This window comes from Aotus nancymaae, unplaced genomic scaffold, assembly GCF_030222135.1.
Source record: "Aotus nancymaae isolate 86718 unplaced genomic scaffold, 86718_ANA_hifiasm-v0.15.2.pri h1tg000038l, whole genome shotgun sequence".
Classification (NCBI taxonomy): domain Eukaryota; kingdom Metazoa; phylum Chordata; class Mammalia; order Primates; family Aotidae; genus Aotus; species Aotus nancymaae.
The window spans coordinates 2,103,743-2,120,297 of NW_026988452.1; the positions used below are offsets into that span (position 1 = coordinate 2,103,743).

At 40.9% G+C, this 16,555-nt stretch overlaps 1 protein-coding gene across 1 annotated transcript in view; it reads left to right on the forward strand.

The window, feature by feature from the left end:
- Positions 1–16,555, forward strand: part of ULK4 (unc-51 like kinase 4) — a 660,641-nt gene that overhangs the window by 469,640 nt on the left and 174,446 nt on the right. The window lies entirely within an intron of this gene.

Genomic DNA, 16,555 nt, shown 5'->3' on the forward strand with positions numbered 1-16,555 from the left:
AGACCTCACTGGGGGCATAGCAACAGCCCACAGCACAGTGGAGTTTGCTGGTTGCCAGGAGCAGACCTGGTCCACAGTCCTTGGGAAAGCAGGAAGCAACCCTCCAGGGTGCAGGGATTGCTAGCCAGGGGGCAGGCACACAGGGAGGCACGCTTGTTGGGGTTACCTCTGCAGGAGACCCGTCAGCAAGGGGAGTTGGGGTGCAAGTGCACAGTATCCATGTTGAAAGGGCAGCAGGATGAGGCTGACAGGCTAGGCTGGGGCTGAGGGTTGCTGTGGGACTGTGAATTCCGGGCACATGGTTAGGGTAGTTCATTACCAAAGTCATCACAGCTACGCTTACCAAGTGCAGCCACCAGGAGCAGGAGTGTCCGACCCCGGCTGTGTTCCTCTAGCACCCCCTACTGAGGAATCTTAGTGTCACACTCACTCCAGAGGGAGGAATGTTTTGTTTTGTTACAAATTACTATTAAAAAACTTTTTTTTGCTGTCCTGAAAGGTGGATGGTGGTATCTTATTGTGGTTTCAGTTGCATTTCTGTAATGACCAGTAGTATTAAGCATCTTTGCATGTGCTTTTTTGCTAATATCTGTGTTTTTTTATTTTTTTTAAATGAATTTTCTTCATAATATGAATACATTAAAAGTAAAAGTAAATTGAGTTACCTTAAAGAAAACTGTTTTGGCCAGGCATGGTGGCTCACGCCTGTAATTCCAGCACTTTGGGAAACTGAGGTGGGCAGATCATTTGAGGTCAGGAGTTGGAGACCAGCCTAACCAATATGGTGAAACCCCATCTCTACTAAAACTACAAAAAAATTAGCTGAGTGTGGTGGTGTGCACCTGTAATCCTGGCTACTTGGGAGGCTGAGAGAATCGCTTGAACCTGGGAGGCAGAGGTTGCAGTGAGCCAAGATCGTACCGCTGCACTCCAGCCTGGGCAAAAGAGCAGGACTCTGTTTCAAAAAATAAAAAATTGTTTTAAACATATAATTTTACTGTCTACAAAACTTCCCGGTCTTTTAAAATCAAATTATTGTCCCTTGGAAGAATTTTTGACTAACTTTAATTAATTTTAACTTTATATTTTTGTGAATTAATTATATCATCTTGTTGTTTTTTGAGACGAAGTCTCGTTCTGTCACTGGAGTGAGGTGGCATGATCTCGGCTCACTGCAACCTCCGCCTACCAGTTTCAAGCTATTCTCCTGCCTCAACCTCCCGAGTAGCTGGGATTACAGATGCCTGCCACCACACCTGACTAATTTTTGTGTTTTTAGTGGAGACAGGGTTTCACCATGTTTCACAGGCCAGTCTCAAACTCCTGGCCTCAAGTGATCCACCCACCTCGGGCTCCCAAAATGATGGAAATACAGGCATAAGCCACCGTGCCTGGCCTGATTCTACCACCTTTCTAGTTAAGAATATCTAGTTGCCCTTTCTTTTTTATTTATTTTCTAACCGCTAGACGATATGGGAAGTTGACCTTTCTTAAATGGAATTTTTCCATGATATCCATGTTCCATGGAGTTATAAGTTAGACATTATGTGGAAGATGAAATATAAGAAATAAAGTAGATATAAGTGAACAATAAAAATAATGCAAGACAGTATTGCATGCAGAGTTCCTCTGCATGGGTTCAGCTCAGCTCTGCCGCTTACCAGCTGTGTGACTTTGGGCAAATATTAAGTAACAATATTTGTTAATTTATTGATGCCATAGTTTCTTCATCTGTAAAATGGAGTTAGTGAAGCTAATTAGATCATGAAGTTATTATGAGGATTGAATGAGCAGTATCCAGCATATAGCATGTGCTCAACAAATATAACTATATAAAAATTGATACAGGCGAGGCATGGTGGCTCAGGCGTGGTGGCTTGGCACTCTGGGAGATCGAGATGGGAGGATCAGTTGGATCCAGGCATTTGAGACTAGCCTAGGCAACATAGCAAGACTTTGTCTCTACAAAAAATGTTTAAGCTTTGGCTAGGTGTGGTGATGCACACCTGTGGTTCTAGCAACTCGGAAGGCTGAGGCGGAACGATTGCTTGAGCCCAGGAGTGCGAGGCCACAGCCAGCAGTGATGATACCACTGCACTCTAGCCTGGGCGAAAGAGCGAAACAGGGAGACTCTGTCTCAAAGAAAAAAAAAAGTGCTACACATTTGCACCACCGTTAACCAGTGCTGACCGTGAGCTGGATTCTATTAGCGCTTTACCTTTGATCTTATTTAGCCCTTCTTTCCTTGAGACATAGGCCGTCTTTTCCTTCCAAATTAGTGCCCCAAAGCTTACAAAGGATAAAAATACAGGACAGCTCGGTGTCTGAACTCAGAGTCCACGTTTTCCCTACCTGGGCCTCTGGATTAACTGCAAACAAATGAAGCTCTTAGCTTTCTTCCGTGTTTGGGAATATTCACATTGAAATACAATGTTCTGATTAGAAAGCCGTTCTCTTCTGGCTGATTTTAAGTTCTGGAGGTTTCATGAATAGAAGATACTCTTAGCTCAAACATGGAGTCATTTCCTGATGCATTTCTCGTAGTTTAAGATGTTCTGGACGGCGGCCGCTTTATGCCTTTCTGTCCATTTATGACGGACACGTACATGGACGAAAATGCTTGTAGACTTCACAAAGGATAAAATATTTTACATTTCTACTTTATGTAGTTATATCTAACTCCTTAGCAGAGTTCATTAGGAAATAGAAATGATGCAGCCTTCAGAATCCAAGGAACACCAGCACAGAGCGGCTCTGATGATCCTGGGTTTGCATACACTGCTGCTAACAGCTGCCCTGATTACACTGTTCGATTGCTGGGGTTGAGTGATTGGACTTAACCCTCCCTGGAAACAGGGTGGATACTCCCATCTCCTCTCCCGGAGGAATCTGCTTCTTTCAGAATCGTTTGTTGGACAGGCATCTTTCCCAGATAATCTAATACCGTTGGCCGTAATGAAAAATCCCGGGTGGAGCGGCAGCTGAAACTTGAAATGCAAACTCAGTTCTTTACCCTGGAGGGGGCTAGGTGCTGCCTGTGGAGTTTTCTGGAGGTTCTGAAGTAGATGAACAGCGGGAACCGGGAACTTGGAGCAGAGAGGTATGTTACCTGGGGCAGTAGGCGTCTACCAAGTTCAGAATCAGAAGCTTCCCCAGAAGGCTGACTTCAGGAATTCCAGTGATCAGGGAGGAAGGTGAGCATAGAATATGAAATGGGAAACGGTGTTTTTTGTTGCTATTTGAGAATCTTGCATGTAAATATTTAGTAGCATGCTTTATGTATTCTTCTGTCACCATTTTTTTTTCTGTTTTCTATAAAATTGTAAACACAACAGGGTCCCAACCTGGGCTCTAATTCCCTTTTTCTTTTAATTTCTTTCTATTACGCTGAATCACATAAAATTGCCAATATCTGATCATTTGGGGCCTACAAAAGTGGCGGTTTCATTTGGTTCAACCTTATATTGGGAATATTACAATTTATTAGTCTGTACTACCAGTAGTTCCTGAAATTCATATAGCCCATTTTTTTTATACACGGTACTATCCCCTAATTACTTGACTATGATACGATTCTGGCCAGAGGTTGTCAGGAGCTCTGGATTTGGAGTCAGAAACCCAAGACTGACCATCTGGCTCTGCTGCCGCCCAGCTGTGTGATCTTGGGTCGGGCGCTCTTCACCTGTGAGCCTGAGGATGAAGTGAGATGATGCCTGGGAAGGTGCCTAGCATGCTCAAGTGTGATTTCTCAGGAGGTTCCTCTTTGATCACATATTATGTCTGATTTTTAGCCTTAGCCACTGCTTGCTATGATTTGCTGGAATAGACTCTCCTGCCCTCATAAAGCGCTTCTGTCTGTCACCCAGCCCACCTCCCGTGCTGGACCTCTGCTCAGTTGAGGATTATTTACAAGCCGGTTCTTGGAGTCTTCTTCACAGACATCCTCCCTCGTTTGTATAAGTCCCTCCCAAAGGCCCCCTCTCGTTCCTGTCCCTTTACAGATTGTCTTCTGGCTTCTTACCTTGAATATTTACGTGTATAAAAGCACAGGGTCCAGTTTCCTTGAATCCTACCCCCTGCTTAGAGGTCTTCCTGCCTTTCTCCGGAATTCTACTGGAGCTGTGGCTTCCACTGTCTGGCTTAGAGCCCTACAGCCCAAAGGTGATGCCACCCAGTGTCCAGGGCAGGTGACTGCCCAAGGAATAACATTGTCCTCCGAGAGGCTTCTCTGAGCTGTTCGTGACGCCGAACTCCTGTTGCATGTAGCTTGATCACAGATAGGTTCTGGCATGTTGGCTAGACGTGTGCCTGATGTGTGTGGGCTTCGCTGTACAGTAGACGTGTGTGACGTATGTGGGCTTCGCTGTGTACAGTAGACGTGCGTGACGTGCGTGGGCTTCGCTGTGTACAGTAGACGTGCGTGACGTGCGTGGGCTTCGCTGTGTACAGTAGACGTGCGTGACGTGCGTGGGCTTCGCTGTGTACAGTAGACGTGCGTGACGTGCGTGGGCTTCGCTGTGTACAGTAGACGTGCGTGACGTGCGTGGGCTTCGCTGTGTACAGTAGACGTGCGTGACGTGCGTGGGCTTCGGTGTACAGTAGACGTGCGTGACGTGCGTGGGCTTCGCTGTGTACAGTAGACGTGCGTGACGTGTGTGGGCTTCGCTGTGTACAGTAGACGTGCGTGACGTGTGTGGGCTTCGCTGTGTACAGTAGACGTGCGTGACGTGTGTGGGCTTCGCTGTGTACAGTAGACGTGCGTGAAGTGTGTGGGCTTCGCTGGGTACAGTAGACGTGCGTGACGTGTGTGGGCTTCGCTGTGTACAGTAGACGTGCGTGACGTGTGTGGGCTTCCCTGCGTACAGTAGACGTGTGTAATGTGTGGGCTTCGCTGTGTACAGTAGACGTGTGTGATGTGTGTGGGCTTCGCTGTGTACAGTAGACGTGTGTAATGTGTGGGCTTCGCTGTGTACAGTAGACGTGTGTGATGTGTGTGGGCTTCGCTGCGTACAGTAGATACTCACTTATCATCGGAACCATTAGGCTTAAAAATGGCCTGTGACAAGAACACTGCCATATGTCTTCTCTCGGAAAGATTAATACACATTTATAGCTGTGCTTAAAGTGAAGAAAAATAGTGATAAGGCTATTGAGGACCTGAAGTAGAGCACACACAGACCAAAGATAAATTTTACAGTGGTTGTTAAAAATGTGATAGGTTACAGAATGAGGTGCTGGAGTTGCTTTCCCGTAGGGAAAAATAAACACACTTTCAGTTTTCATCTGACTTGGATAATTTTGGAAGTATTTGGCCTAAAGGCAACAGAATGAACTTGTTAGCTTTTGAGGTTTTTTCCAGATATGGTCTTATGAAAGTAAACCTACTTATCCTTAAGAGAATATGAAACCTGTCAACCTATAATTTATGACCTATATTTATAATATACACTGTGGGGGAACCATAGTGAAATGTTTATGTAGGACAGTGATTTTAAGTCTGTTTTGACAATCTGATTATTCTTGACTCTCTTACCTTAAAAATGCCTGGACTTGCTTCTATGCAACGTTCTGCATGCAGTTCACAGTTTCAGGGGAACTTCAAAGCCTCAGTTGGTAACCAGAGCATAAGATACGGCTGATACAGGATAATAAGTTGACTGTGTCTCCTGAAGGAAAGATAAAGCAAAGGTGATTGTTTGACCAAAGCATTTTATTTCTGAAAAAAAGAAAATGAGAAGCCAAACTATATATTCTAGATATGTTTTTAAACTAGGTAGTTAACTATGGTAAGAAATTATGCTACAGCCTCCTTGTCCCTCAATTAAAATAGATATTTTCAAATTTATAGGCGGTGGTATTTTTAAAATATTCTTTTATGTATCAGAGGTGCCAGTATTTAGAGTAATTTATATGATTCCGTTTATCTTACATGAATCGTGTGTGCCTTTTTTGGCCACTGCAAGCTGTTCCCTGACAGTCCGTGTAGGACCCAGTCCTCGGCTCGCACCAGCGTGGCTGTGCTCAATGACTGGGAGACCGAGCTGTCGCCTGAGCATCTAACGATTCTTATCGATTCATGTTTCTGAGATCACTGTGCCAGTTTTAAAAATAGGTGAATTAACATAAAAGTAAAACACAGTGTTGAAAAAGTCAATTTCTGTTTTCCGTTTTTATTAATACATTTCTTCCTTTCACAAACCACGCGAGCAGATTTCTCTTTTGAAATGGTGGTGGACCTGTCCTTGTCTGTTCTCCTTCTTCCTGCCAACTTCACTGTTAGAGGCATGAAATACAGGTCACGCTTTATGGTGATGCTGGTTTATGGTGGTGGAGCCCAGGGGAGGTGGTAGTCTTTTTACAAGTCAGGCCCGGGAGATGTTATTAGTTCTGTACTGAGCAGCTCCGCTAAGGAGTCAGTACTCCATTTAAAGGTGATACCCCTCTTTCTGAGTAGCCACCGCCCATCTGCCTTCTGGACATTTCCACTGGATACACCATAAGGACCTCAGATTCAATAGGGTTAAAACAAACCCATAATAAGTATCTCCTCAAAAGTGTTCCTACTTTGGAAGCCAACGCGGGAGGATCGCTTGAGCCCAGGAGTTCAAGACCAGCCTGAGCAACACAGTGAGGCCTGGTCTCTAAAAAAAAAAAACTTTTTTTTTAATAGAACCTGGGGCCGGGCCTGGTGGTTTACAACTGTAATTCCGGCACTTTGGGAGGCTGAGGTGGGCAGATCACTTGAGGTCAAGAGTTTGAGACCAGCCTGGCCAATAACGTGAAGCCCTGTCTCTACTAAACTTATAAAAATTAGCCGGGGGTTGTGGTGCATGCCTGTAATCCCAGCTACTCGGGAGGCTGCCACGGGAGAATTGCTTGAAACTGGGAAGCAGAGGTTGAAGTAAGCCTAGATAGATGGTGCCGCTGCCCTCCAGCCTGGGTGACAGAGCGAGACTCCGTCTCAAAAAACACTTAAATAGAATAGTAGAACTGTTGCTCCGTTCGTGCTGTCAGGAAACTAACTTCCACTCAGCTGCCCAAGCCCAGAATGTGGGCATCGTTCCTGTCTTTGCCTTCACCATCCTGTCCCGTCTCATCAAGCCCTGGCCGTTCTCCCACCCAAACATCACACATCACATCCTGCCGCTTTCTCCTTCCTGCCGTGAGCGCTGTCATGAAGGCCACCATCATCCTCCTGCCCTCGAAGGACCGCAGGAACCTTCCACCTGGATTCTCTGCCTGTCCTTGCTCCCTCTACTGTGTTCTCCATGGTGCAGGCAGAGTGCTCTTTCCAAAATGCAAAACTCATCCTGTCATTCGTCGACTTAATAAACTCCAACTTCTGAATAGGTTTACAGAATCGTAGCTAATTGGACCCTTTATTACGTTTCTAGCACTTTCTCTTGCTTTTCCTTGTCATACTCTGTGTTCTGTGTACCAACTGTCTTCAGTTCTTTAAACATGGTTTTCCTCAGCTCATTCTCCTTTCATTTTGCTGAGTTTCCTTGGCTTTCAGGTCTTGGCTTTGGTGTCACTGATTTTATTTAGGAAGCGGCTTACACCCACAGAGATTGGGTTAGCGTGTCTCTGACACTGGCTTCCGTCGCGTCCCCGGCCTCCTAGTCCTGACACTTCCTGTTACCTTGTGCCACGATCAGTTGTTTATGTCTCTGTCCCTCCCACTAAACTGTAAACCCCAGGAAGGCAGGAGCCCTATCTATTTGCTTCACTTTGGGACCTGGTACAGAGAAGGAATTTAATTGTATTTGTGTAGGAAAGGAAGTGAAGAGCTAACGAACGTGACATATCCTCTCAATGCAGCTGAGGATAGAGGCAGTCTGGAAAGACACGGACCCAGGTACAACTTGCTCTGAGAACTTGCCCGCAGCCCTCCTGCTGTCCTGCGCTGGCCTCTGGTGGGAGGTGGTGGTGGGGATGGCTTAGCAGCCCGGCTGTCCCACTTTAAAATCGCACCCTTTACACTTCTTTCTAGAAGTTGCCCTCTTCTTAGGGTTTGCCCTGACATTCACTGGGCAGCCTGTATTTCTGAAACAACCCAAGCCCTATCTTTGATTGTCAAGAAAGGATACAGAAGGGCAGATAACATTAACCGGGCACCCATGCACTGCTGGAAAATTGCTTTACTTACAGCCACTCCAATGCATAAAAACGCAGCCCTGGGATCCCGGCAGCATTGCTGAGCACAGAAGCCTCTGAGCAGTCAAAACAGATGCCACAGCACCGGTACCCTTTTCTAACAGGCAGGTCCCCAGGCCGTGACATTCAGTGTTTAGATTTGTGTTGCTTTAGGGAAGAGAGGCCCCGGAACTGCGGCTCTGCTTTCTCCCACTACGTTTTATGCCATTGTCTTGAGTGGCTGTCATGTAGCCATATGTTTTTTTTATTGGCATTTTGTTATTGGCCAAGGCTGCCTGCTCTAGGTTGAGTAGAAAAATGTTCGTTTATGCTGTGGGATATGAGGCGTGCCAGAAAGCATCTCCTCCAGAAAGTCACCCTCACCCGTGATGACCACATTCTGGCATTCCCCTGTCTTCTTTTCAGGCCCTCTTTCAGGAAGCAATGCTTTCATATGAATACATTTCACTAGGGCAACGGGACAGACCGCTAAGCGAGAGATGGGAGTTAGAGGGGTTGAAGAAAGAATCGAACGTGGAACTGTGAAACATGGGTCAGGCCGAAAGCAAAGCCTAGCTTATTAAAAGGTTTTTAAAGGTGTATTTTCTTTTCTGTCTCAACATACTTGCCTTGATTTTAAAATGTAGGACAAAATTACTTTTGCGTAATTAATGGTTGAGTTTTTATGTGCATCAATGAGGAAAGCAAATCTTAATAGACTCTAATAACCAAATCTAAAGGCTAGATATTAGAAACAGTAAAAACAAATCAGAATTTTAGTATAACATTACATTTATACATCTCACTTATGTAAGAATTGGGCAGAGTGGTAATAACTGATAGTTTTTGGAGTTTTGCAACTTATAACAAATTCATTTATGAGACATAGTATCTGTAAGGAGGTAATATATATAAAGAAGTCACTTAAATCATTTAGAAATAGATACCCCCAAGAGAAAAGTGATCAAAGAAATTTAGCAGGTAATTCACAACAGCAAAAATACAAATGCCCAATGTTAATTTCATCAAACACCTAAAAGTTTACTAGTAATAAAGGAAAATTTAATGAAATGCAAGTTTTTACTTTTCCAATCTTGAAAGTTGGAATCTGGCTGTGGGAATATATATTGGTAAATTAAACAGTTAATTGATCTGTATTAAAAGCATTAAGATTATTTATACATTTTAAAATAGTCATTCCACTTAGAGAAATTTATGCAAAGGAATTAATCAGAGAAGTACAGGATCATTTGTATAAACAGATGTACTTTACAGCATTTTTTTAGTACTGAAAACTTTGTTGATAATCTATATGTTCAATTGGAAATTAAATTCTGTTCTTAGGGTAGATTCTGTGATGCTCAAAATATCATGTTTCCTAAGCACATTTAATCTTGTGAGAAAACATCTCTAACATAAGTTAATAAAATATTAGGATATATCACTTAATATGCTAGACAGTCTTTACTTTGCGTCGTTCTGATATGCAGAAATTTCAGTTTAATATTAATATCAGTCCAAAAATTGATAATTAAAAGAAGGAATTGTCCAAAGATGGTTGCAGCAAAGAAATTAAAAATCACTTGGGAAGTGAAATTTGAAAGGAATGTAAGTGGAGCTACAGAAGAAATAGCTGACTCTAGGATTATTGAAACTACTACCATTTGAGAAGCTCTGCGTATGTAGTCAGAGAAACTTGGTCAGAATGAACTTATTTGCATAACTGAGGAAGGTGGTTTTGATGAAGAGAATGAAGATGTCCCAAAGGAGGTGATGCAAGCCAAACACTTCTCATTGAAGGAACTCTGGGAAATATCCATGACACTTAATGTGCAAAGGATAAAATGTTGAGAGTTGACCCAAATTAGAAAGCAGGATAACAGTCCACCAAGCCTTAGAAGGTGTGCTCTCTCCACATCATAAATTATGTGATGAGAAGAAAAGCACTATTCACACTACTCTTGGTAAGTGTTTTACAAAGAAATAAGATGCTTTAGTTCTCAATGTTTTTAATGTTTCAAATTACAGAGTACTGCATAAATATTACTGTTTTTTTATTCCCCAACACCTTTATAAGGACAGATTTATAATCAATAATCAGGACCAAGTGCAGTGGCTCATGCCTGTAGTCCGAGTGCTTTGGGAGGCTGAGGTGGGAGGATCGCTTGAGCCCAGGAGTTCAGGGTAACAGTGAGCTATGGTGACACGATTTCACTCCAGCCTGGGTGACGGAGACTCTGTCTCTAAAAATAATAATAATAAGGTTTTCAATATTTTGAAAAAAAATTTTAAAGATCATGGAACAATCCTAATTTGTCCATTCATTATTCAGATTATTTTGCATGTTTCAAGTTTGCATGGTCTTTTTATGGCCCCATACTTCCATGCAAAGTGAGGACTCTTCTGTTTAACACAGGACACACATACACTGAAATGCTTGCCGTGGTTTACTCTGGGTGGTAGAACAACACATGATTTCTGTTGTCTCCTTTAAATCATCTGTATGTTTCAGAGTTTCTTTAAGCTACCTTTAAAATTTGATCACTTTTATAAACACAAAACGTTTTAATTGTCCATTTTTATTTTACGTTACCTGTTTTTCCTTAGCATAAACAATGATATTAAATTTCTACCCACTTTGTCCTGTCCTAGCTCCCTAATGCCCTCCCTCTGAGAAATCAGTGATATCCCTTTATCAGCTAACAGTCTACTTTGGGGCTTTTTTTCCATTTTTCCCCATTTTGAGGATAAAAAAGCAAGACCCAACTATATACTGCCTACAAGAAGCGTGTCTTGGCTATAAAGACACACACAGGTTAAAGGTAAAAGAAGGAAGGAGGTACACCATGGTAACACTAATCCAAAGAAAGCTAGAGTGGCTATTTTAAAATATTAGACAAAGTCGATTTCAGAGCAAAACTATTGCCCAAGATAAAGAAGGTCATGTTCTAATGATAAGGTTGTCAATCAAGCAGACCTAACAGTGCCACACAAACCACGTGAAGCAAAACAATTGTTAGAAGCACAAGGGTAAAAAGACAAATACTCAATTTAAATCAAAGATTTCAGTGCACGTTTCTTAATAATTGTTAGAAGAGTTGAAAGAAAATCAGCAAGGAAATGGCAGACTTGAGCAGCGCTACCACCTAGCTTGACCTGATTCACATTCATAGAGCACCTAACAGAAGAAGGAAATACATTCTGTGAAGTGTTCACTGAACATTTTACAAAGACATACCTTATTCTGAGCCATGAAACAAGCCTCAAACTTCAGATTATTCAGGTCATATAAAGTATATATATACATTTATAATTATGCAAATATATGTTTTATAATATATAGAAATTATAGAATGATAATTATATAGAACTCACCATCATGGAATTAAAAGCCAATTTAAAAAAGATGGTTGGAAGATCCCCAAGTATTTGAAACTGACACAATTCTAAAGAATTATGGGTCAAATTAAAAATAAAAAATTAAATACTATTTCAAATTTAAGGAAGGTAAAAGCACTACATATCAAAATTTGTGGGATGCTTCTAAATCAGTACTTGGGAGGGAAATTTATAGCACATGACTCCTCTGTTAGAAAAGTTTGGAAAAGGTCTCAAATCAATGACTTTAGCTTCTACCTTAAAAGACTAGAGAAAGAAGAGCAAGTTAAACTCAATGTAAGTAGAAGAAAGGGAATAATAAAGATCACACAAATCAGAAATCAGAGATAAGGAATTAGGAAAACAGTAGAGAACATAAGTAAAATCAAAACCCAGTTCTCTGAGATGGTCAACAAAATTAATAAACCAATTATCGTACTGATCAGGGAAAAATGAAGGTACAAATTGCCTATATCAGGAACGAGAGAAGAATATGGAAAGACATCTCTACAAATTCTACAGATATTAAAGGAAATAAGGGAATATTATGAATAGCATTATGCCAATCAATGAAAGAACTTAGATGAAATGGAGAAATTTCTTGAAAAGCACAAACTATCAAACTCAAGGAAAAAAAACAGATAACCTGAATAACACTGTATTAAAGAAATTGAATTTTTAGTTTAAAATGTTTCCATAAAGAAACCTCCAGTCCCAGATAGCTTCAGTGGTAGATTCAATGAAATATTTTAGAAATAATGCCAAGTTTACAAAATCTTCCCCAGAAAATTGAAGAAGTTCTGTTTCCTGACTCATTCTAGAAGCTGGCATTACCCCGATACTAGAAACCAAAGAAAGACATTACAAGAATACTACCAGTATCCTTTATGACCATAGATGTAAAAATTTTAAACAAACTTTTAGCTAGTTGAATCTAACCATATATTAAAAGAATAAATACAACATGAGCAAGTGGGATTTATCTCAGTTCCTAATGCAGGATTGGTTTAACATTTAAAAATCAATCCAGTAATATATTGCATTAGCAAGCTAGAAAAGGAAAACTATATAATTGTTTCAACAGAGTCAGAAATGTACTTGATAAAAATCTAACATTTATTTCTGATAAAGCATATCTATGAAAAATCTACGGTTGGCATTATACTTAATGGTAGAAGCCCTAATGCTTCCCGACTAAGATCTAAACACAGAGATGTTTGTTTTCACCACTTCCCCATTTTATTAGAGGTCCTGGCCAGTGCAGTCAAGCAAGAAAAATAAATAAAAAATCATTCAGATTGGAAAATAAATAGTACAACTGTCTTTATCCATAGATGACAGAGTGTCTGTCGAGAAGTCCAATGGCATCAACAAAAAGCTACTAGAAATAATAAAGAAGTTTGTCCACATTGCAGTAAACAAAATATACAAAATAATCTATTTCTGGCAATGGACAATTTGAAATTGAAATAAAAAGTAATGCTATTTGCAATAGCATAAAAATGTGAAATATTAGGGATAAAGCTAACAAAAGGTATGGAAACCACAAAACATTGCTTAGAGAAATTAAAGGACTTCTGTGTATGTGGAGAGAGACACCTGGTTCAAGAGTGGGAAGACTCAATATTGTTAAGATGCTAGTTCTCCCAAATTTGATCTGTAAACTCAGTGTGGTTCCAGTCAAAATCCCAACAGGCTTTTTTTTTTTGTAGAGATTGACCAACTAGTTTTAAAATTTACATGAAATATAAAAGACCTAAGGATAGTCAAAACAACTTTGAAAATGAATAAAGTTCTAACACTATCTGATTTCAAGACTCACTATGAAGCTACTGTAATCAAAATAGTGAGGTATTAGTGAAAATAAAACTTCAAGGGTGATGGTTATGTTCACTGTCTTGATTGTTGTATACTTAATGTGTACTTTATTACATGTCAATTAGGATTCAAGGAAGCTGTTGAAAATAAGTCATTTGTAGGTTGCTTTATTATTTTCATTTCTTTCTGGGTGAATTCACCTAGTGGCCATTTTGTTCGGTGGTTCTCTGTCTCCATTTCAGTCTAGCTTCCTGCCCAAGTTCATCAGGAGTGGAAGGTATTTGTGTTTGTGATGCTCTTGTTTTTTTCTCTAAAGCAATTGCTTTCTATCTAGTGGCACTATAGGTGCCTTGCCCTAGATCCCCAAATCCAGAAACAAATGCAGGGCCCAAATTTCTACCCCCAAATCCAGATACTGAGCCTGCAGCGAATTTGGCCCAGGTTCTGTGGCTGCTGTTTCAACAATAGGATAGCTTTACGTATTAGCAGGAGCCCCACAGCTGGAAAAGCTCTCCTGTCTCTTTTGTTGACAGGGAACACCAGCCCCCATTTCACACTCTCTGGCTGGCTTTTGTCTTGCCACACCTGGAGTGATAGTCACCTTACAGTGAAGATCTTATTTCTTGGTAGCTACTTCTGACTGTTTTTGAACTTAAAGCTGCTGTGTGTGTGTGTGTGTGTGTGTTCCATTTCTGGCCCACAGGGATAACTAGCTGTATTTTTTAAAGCTTCCGTTATTATAGCTATTATAATAGAAGGGGTGTAAATTTTGAACTCATGTACCATCTCGACTGGAAGTCACATGCTTGTACAGTTACCAGCTTTACCCCAGCACATTTTAAAGTGCTCAACATAGCAGGTTCTCAATAAATAATTGTTGGATCCATGAATAAGATACACTAAGTGCCAAAATCTGGTTACAAAAAAATGATGGTCTGATTTATGTCACAGTCTATACATGTGTATATAAAATGTACAAAAGGAAGCGAGGCTGGAGAAACAGCAAAGGATTACGAGGGTATTTCTGGATAACGTCTTATTTTAAAAGGTGCCTTTCTTTGCTGTCCCTGCGCTGATCCCGCTTTTTTTGTTTTTCACAATAAATATGTATTTTTAAAAACCAGAATATGATAAAGTTATTTACATTTTGAAAATAGTAAACAAATAAACTAGGATCCTGACTCTCATCTTTCCTGAGTTGAGGCACAGCTGCCCCCACCAATTTCCGTCCCCAGAGCACCAAGTCATGTTTGCAGATGATTTTCTGTTACCCTTCTCACTGGCCTTCTCTTCCTCCAGGAACTAATTTTCAGGTGCTCTAAAAGGACTGAAAGGACTTGTAAACAGAATTTCTCCCTTGCATCCCTTCAAAAAGTCTTTCCATGATGCTACTTGAAGTTCTTTTAATTAGAATTAGAAAATAGAAAGCTTGCCATCTTATTTTGATTTGGGGTGTGAGTGATAAGCTAGAAAGGTGTTTAGTGTTCATGAGGTGGAGCAGGGCAAGTGGCATGCAGCCTCAGCCTTGGGAACTTATCTACTCAGGGGACCTGATCTCAGAAGCATCTCTCACTTTGCATCTACAGGGACCAAGATATCTTCTTGCTCTGCCCAGAGTATAGTGTGTAAGACGCAAAAGCAAAGCAAGTTGGCAGCTCACTGCCAGCTCTTTCCACTAGAGATACCCAACATTTTCCCTGTGAGATGGAGAGGAATATCTAAATTGTGATTTTAGCTTCAGAATATTGAGCATTTTTCCTAATATAATTTATCATTTTCAGTGAAAAGTGAATTTTTCTTCTAATTTAGGGTTTGAAATCCTAGAGTCAAATCTGATAGATAAACTCCAAGCTTCTTAGATAATTCAAAAGTACACACCCCTTCCATCCTCCCTGCCAGTGGCCAGTATACTAAGAAAACTTCATAAATATTCACCAGCTCTGTAACTCTGAGTTTCTCATAGTAGCTGTTTTCATCAGCATTCACTCTAATTTTGCCAGAAAAGATCAGAATACTGTTCTGTTGAGTGGAGACTAAGTATAGTTTGGTTGGCTTTCCTGTGGCAATAAATTGACTCTCTGTGGTGCTGTTTTCTTGCATCCAAAATAAGCAGGTGGATATGACTTAGCAGAGCATAAAACTTTATCTTGAATGTAGGTATTTTGTTTTTCCACTGTCAGACTCAGTAAGTTCATGTCTCGACACCTTGTGCTATATTCGTGAAATGATAAGAATAGTACTTTCTTTTAGAAGAAAGCAGATGAGATTTCTTTCATCAATATTGCTTGTGACATTTGCTAATGTTAATTCTTGCTGCCTTTCCTGAGGGAGCGGCGTTGTGCCCGTCTGCTGCAGAGGACATGGGGACTTGATTTTTGAAACAAGCAGCAGCCCTTGGGTCTGCTTCCTAATTACTATGAAAGAACATGGCTGACTGGTCCCACTTCCCAAGCAGTCAGGACATTTTGGACGGATGGCCCCTAACATACTTCTGTCCAAAAACCCAGTACAGTTGATTGACACGGTGCATAAAGACTCCTTTTTCATCCCGTCATTTGAAAGATTCAGGGAGTTGAAATGACAATTTTCTGCCTACAAGGCAGTGGTTGCACTGGAAGAGCCCTGCTGGCCCCTTCAAACTCAATCATTTAAAAATTCACCTAAGACATCATGAAAAATTGAATGTAAAGTAACAAATAATGAAAAATACCTGGTATCGATTTCAAATAAGACCATGTACTACAATATGGTACAGCACTTTTGAAATCATCAACCAAAAATACAGCTGCTCCTCAGCTTACAGTGGGGTCATGCCTGCAGTGAACCCGTCCTAAGTGGTAAGTATTGTAAGCTGAAAATGCATTTCATACCCCTGACCTCCCAAACATCATAGCTTAGCCTTGTCTGCCCTAAATGTTCTCAGAATACTTACGTTAGCCACCAGTTGGTCAAAATTATCTAATACAAAGCTATTTTACAATAAAGAGTTGAATATCATGTATTTATTGACTACTGAACTGAAAGCGAAAGACGGTATGGTTGTGTGGGTACCCAAAGTACTGTTTCTACTGATTGCATATCTATTTCCCACCATTGTGAAGACAAAAAACCTTTAGTAAAACCATGGTAAATTGGGAACTATCCATACTGTTTATTTTATTTTGTTTTGTTTTGCTTTATTTTATTTATTTTTGAGACGGAGTCTCTCTTGTTGCCCAGGCTG